Raw genomic sequence first — 6,000 nt, 5'->3', positions numbered from 1 at the left:
TTTTGGAGATTAATCCTTTGTCTGTTGCTTCATTTGCAAATATTTTCTCCCATTCTGAGGGTTGTCTTTTCGTCTTGTTTATGGTTTCCTTTGCTGTGCAAAAGCTTTGAAGTTTCATTAGGTCCCATTTGTTTATTTTTGTTTTTATTTCCATTTCTCTAGGAGGTGGGTCAAAAAGGATCTTGCTGTGATTTATGTCATAGCATGTTCTGCCTATGTTTTCCTCTAAGAGTTTTATAGTGCCCGGTCTTACATTTAGATCTCGAATCCATTTTGAGTTTATTCTTGTGTGTGGTGTCAGGGAGTGTTCTAATTTCATTCTTTTACATGTAGCAGTCCAGTTTTCCCAGCACCACTTATTGACGAGGCTGTCTTTTCTCCACTGTATACTCTTGCCCCCTTTATCAAAGGTATGGTACCACGCTGTCTTGGTAGAGGCTTTTGGAAGTCTGATGTGCTCCACTTAGCTTCTGCCTGTGAAAGTCTCAAACTCAGAGGCACTGGAAAATTCCATGACCCTATGGGGTGAAGTACCCCAAACAGCATTTTGGTGTTGAGACGGTAAAATGGCCTAATGAAGGCACTGACTTCCTGAATTCTCTCTATAGAATCCCTCTTCCCAGAGCTTTAAACTCTACTGCTCTGTTGATGGACAAATGAGCAATTTAAATTTGTTTGACTCTGAATTGAATAGTTACAAGATATATTTAGAGCTTTTTTTTTTCTTTTCTGAGATCTGGGATATGTTAGAGAACTAAAACAGATTAATTATCCATTACTGAGTTCCAGGAAACAGCCTCCCATACAACTAGTGCGCACTTATATGTTTGTCCAAAAACAGTTGAGGTGACAGGTATCAGCAGATAAAGAAGAATGAAAGGGCTAAATCCTAACATCTGAGACTGTGTCCTAAACTGGCCTCCCAAAGAGATTCTCAGAGGACAGATGATCTTGAAAGGTATGGGAAGCACAAGCGCCTTCCAAACCTACCCTGTAGGAAGTGCCAGCTCAGCCCAGGCATGGAAAATGAATGGGGCCTCACTGGGTCACTGAGGAAGCCTGCAGCATCTTATACAGATGGGTGAGATCCAGGCCACTGCCTAGCTCAATTACTTGCTAGGACGATTCCTCTGAATTTTTGAGGAATTTTTCTTTGGTTGGTGCTGGGCAGCACATGGGAACAGGCTGAGGGTGCTGAGGTTCAGCCAGGTGAGCAATAGCCTAGAAACTCACCCTCTGAAAAGCCTACATCAGGGGTCACAAACTCTCAGCCCAAGGGCAAAATCTGGCTCCCAGATGTGTTTTGCACAGTGTTAGTTTTCAGTGTTTTTAATATTTTTAAAGTAATTGCCAATGTTTTACAGTGGACAAGTTTCATGTAAAAATCTAGATTTGTTTGCATGAGTTATAATGTAGAAAACCTTGACTATCCTGGTCACTGCTATATCGCAGAACCTAGAACAGTTCCTGGAATGTAATAACTCTTTAATAAATATTTTTTGAATCAATGTTTTTTTAAAAAAAACAAAACCCAGTCCTAGGAAGTAGGAATTATTGTCACCATTTTACAGTGAATGAAAGAAATCTCAGGGCTTCCCTGGTGGCAGAGTGGTTAATAATCCGCCTGCCAATTCAGGGGACAAGGGTTCGAGCCCTGGTCCAGGAAGATCCCACATGCCGTGGAGTAACTAAGCCCGTGTGCCACAACTACTGAGCCTGCACTCTAGAGCCTGCAAGCCACAACTACTGAGCCCATGTGCTACAACTACTGAAGCCCGTGCACCTAGAGCCCGTGCTCCACAACAAGAGAAGATACTACAATGAGAAGCCCACGCACCACAACGAAGAGTAGCCCTCACTTGCCGCAACTAGAGAAAGCCAGCATGCAACAACGAATACCCAATGCAGCCAAAAATAAATAAATAAAATAAATTTATTTTAAAAAATAATAAATCTCAGAGAATTTAAGTCACTCACCAAAGGTCACATAATTAATAAGCAGCAAAATATTTGGACTCAGGCATGTTGACTTCCAAAGCCAGTGTTCTGTTCACTACTCCACACTGCACAGCATCCTACACTTGTGGGCCTTTCACAGTCACAAAAGCCTTTCGATTTAGATTTTTTAAAAACAGCCAAATTGAGGTACAATTAACATACTATACAATTCACCCATTTAAAGTGTATGATGCAATGTTTTTTCATTTTATTCACAAGGTTGAACAATCATCACCACAGTCTAATTTTAGAACATATCTGTTCCCCCAAAAGAAACCCCATTAACAGTCAATTCCTATTCCCCTCTCCAACTCTCCCTCCCCCATTCCCACCTCTCCCAGCCCTAAGCAATCACTAATCTACTTTCTGTTTATATAAATTTGATATTCTGTAATCTTCTGCAAAGGAGGCAAGAATATACAAGGAGAAAAGAGAGTCTCTTTAGCAAATGGTGTTGGAAAAGCTGGACAGCTACATGTAAAAGAATGAAATTAGAACACTCCCTCACACCATATACAAAAATAAAATGGTTAAAATACCTAAATATAAGACATAACACCATAAACTCCTAGAAGAGAACATAGGCAAAACATTCTTTGACCTAAATCGTAGCAATATTTTTTTGGACCTGTCTCTTAAGGCAAAGGAAACAAAAGCAAAAATAAACAAATGGGACCTAATCAAACTTATAAGCTTTTGCATAGCAAAGGAAACTATCAACAAAATTAAAAGACAACCTATGGACTGGGAGAAAATATTTGCACATGATGCAATTGACAAGAGGTTAATATCCAAAATGTACAAACAGCTTATGCAACTCAATATCAAAAAAAAAAAAAACCCAACCCAGTCAAAAAATGGGCAGAAGACCTAAACAGACATTTCTCCAAAGAAGACATTCAGATGGCCACAGGCACATGAAAAAATGCTCCACACCACTAATTATTAGAGAAATGCAAATTAAAACCACAATTAGGCACTACCTCATACCGATCAGAATGGCTATCGTCCAAAAGTCTATATCAAGATGTTAAAAAAAGAAAAAAGTCTATAAAAAAATGCTGGAGAGGCTGTGGAGAAAAGGAACCCTGCTACACTATTGATGGGAGTGTAAATTGGTGAAGCCACTATGGAGAACAGTATGCAGGTTCCTCAAAAAACTAAAAATAGAGCTACCATATATCCAGCAATTCCACTCCTGGGCATATATCTGGAAAAGTTGAAAACTCCAATTTGAAAAGACACATGCACTCCAATGTTCATAGCAGCACTATTTACAATAGCCGAGACATGAAAATAACCCAAGTGCGCATCAACAGACGATTGGTTTAAGAAGGAATAGACAAATTAAAAAATTTGTCCAGTCTGGAAATTTCATATAAATGAAATCATACAATATGTGATCTTTGGTAACTGGCTTCCTTCACTTAGCATAGTGTTTTCAAGGTTCAGCCACGCTGTAGCATTTATCAGTACTTCAGTATATTGATTTATAATGTGTTAGTTTCATGTACACAGCAAAGTGATTCAGTTATACATTCTTTTTCAGATTCTTTTCCATTATAGGTTATTACAAGATATTGAATATAGTTCCCTGTGCTATACAGTAGGTCTTTGTTGTTTATCTATTTTGTATATGGTAGTGTGTATCTGCTAATCCCAAACTCCTAATTTATTGTAAATAAGTTCATTTGTATCATTTTTTTAGATTCCACATATAAGTGATATCATATAATATTTGTCTTTCTCTGTCTGACTTACTTCACTTAGTATGATAATCTCTAGGTCCACCCATGTTGCTGCAAATGGCATTATTTCATTCTTTTTTATGGCTGAGTAGTATTTCCATTGTATATGTGGGTATACATTTATATGTGTGTATATGTATATATATATATATATATATATATAAAATCACATTTTCTTTATCCTTTCATCTGTCGATGGACTAGTACTTCATTACTTTTTATTGACAAATAATATTTTATTGTATGGATACACCAAAGTTTATTTATCCATCCATCAGTTGATGGACATTTGGGTTGTTTCCACTTCTTGGCTATTATGAATAATATTGCTATGAACATTCATGTTAATTTAGATTTTTGACATTGTTTCAAAAGTTAGTCATTGTAATTTTTTGTGTTAAAAGCAATAATTTAAGTGGATACATTAAAAACCTACTGTATTTTTAGAAATTTCATTTTGGCACTTCATTTTTAAAAATATAGCTGAAGTCTCAAAAAAGTCAGAGTATCCAGCTCACTCTTGACCTCTGAGAGGCACTGATGCTGCTGCCTCCAACAAATGAGCCCCTTTTATCCAGTAAGAAAACAAACTCCTCAGAGTCAGAAAAACTGTCTTACACTTCCTGGCACAGCCATGATGCCTAAGTATAATACATGCATTTGGTAACTATTTGTTGACAGTATAGCTCTTCCAGAAAGGATACGATGGAGTGGGAGGATTAAGTGATAACCAATGGGAGGTTGTGGGATGGGAGAGAACAAATTCTAAAGAACAAATTCTAACGCAGGTGTTTTCCTTCGACCCACCGCCCTCCCTTTGCTGTTAGTCTGGTCCGGAAGATTTCTGTTGATGTAGTTCACTAAGGGATGCTAACTTAGATGGAATATGTAAACTAATAAGGACATGAATCTTAGCTGAAAAATGGAAAATTTCTCTAGATCTCGACAAAGAGAAGGTCAGCATAGTGTTTCTCCCACAAATTGGGCCAAACAGAAGCTTCCTTTTAAAGTAGGATAGGCAGCAATCCCTTGTCTAATCAACCTGTGGAGTTAGCGAATGTCTGTGGCAGAAGAAAGGAGACGAAAAATGGAAAGAGCAATGGAAAGGAGACAGCCAAAACATTCTGTGTGGGAAAACTCTCCTACAACTGCCTCAGTCTGGAAGGACAGGCAAGGATCTCTGGAATATTTTGTCATTATAACAGTTTATTAATATGAATAGATACAGATAGAAAGCACAAGGGCAAGGAGAATGGATGACCTGCTTCTTTATTGTGAAGCAACAAGTGAACCGATTTGGAAACACAAGAGGAAAATGGAGATGTCGTGGAGCCCTGCCGAGTTCCATCCTCCAGCTTTTCTCGTGTCCTTCCCCCCACCTGGAAGATCTTCCCTCCTCCCCTCACTCTATCTAAGGCTCGTGCTATCCCTGAGACCCATGACTACTCCAGCGCCCTTCTCCCCTGGACTCCTACAACACATCTTCTGTGTACCCCACAATTCCTACTAGATTAAGCATACTGTCTTTCAAAGGTTCTTATATGTGTGTTTTATAGAACCCTTTGTACACTCCTCAAAGACAAGGGCCATTTCTGCTGCTTCTGCTACATCTCCCAGAGTACCGAAGGCCTAATAGACCCTCTGTTTGGCCTTGCTGACTGACTGAAGGGTTCCGTTCAGGCTTCTTGTTCCTGCCAGTGATGCAGAGAGCACAATAAAGTCCTTTCATTATGAAATGACAAAGTCAAAGATAGAAGGGCTGAGAAAGTACTCACACAGAATTATTTATTGTCTCAAATGTCTCATGGCAGCCAGATCTCAGAATCTTCAGACTTGATAGATGTGGAAATAATTTTGATGTATGTGATGGTGCTTTTTGGATTAGTATTTAACTTGAAGTGTGTAAATTAATAAATAAAAACATGGGTTACATGAGTCAGGAAAAGGGAAGATTTTCTTTTACATACTTAACTGATATCCCCCCAAAGTTCTTTTTTCCCCCATGTTCAATAGCTGCTAGGTGTTCATAGTGGAAATTATTGCTTTTTATATTTCTGATCGTAACAGTGCAACCAGAAGAGAGGATCTGATTAGGGGGAGAAAAATGGAGAGAGAAATTAATATTGGCTTTATTTTAATCACTGAATGTCCCAAAGCTATTTAGGGTGTAAACAGCAATCAATATTTAGGAAAGAAAGCTGGATGAGTTCTGCTACTATGAGTTCTGAATCTTTCCTCTTCCATGGCAATTTTT

Source organism: Pseudorca crassidens, chromosome 1, assembly GCF_039906515.1.
Source record: "Pseudorca crassidens isolate mPseCra1 chromosome 1, mPseCra1.hap1, whole genome shotgun sequence".
NCBI classification, from domain to species: domain Eukaryota; kingdom Metazoa; phylum Chordata; class Mammalia; order Artiodactyla; family Delphinidae; genus Pseudorca; species Pseudorca crassidens.
This window is presented reverse-complemented; position numbering follows the sequence as displayed.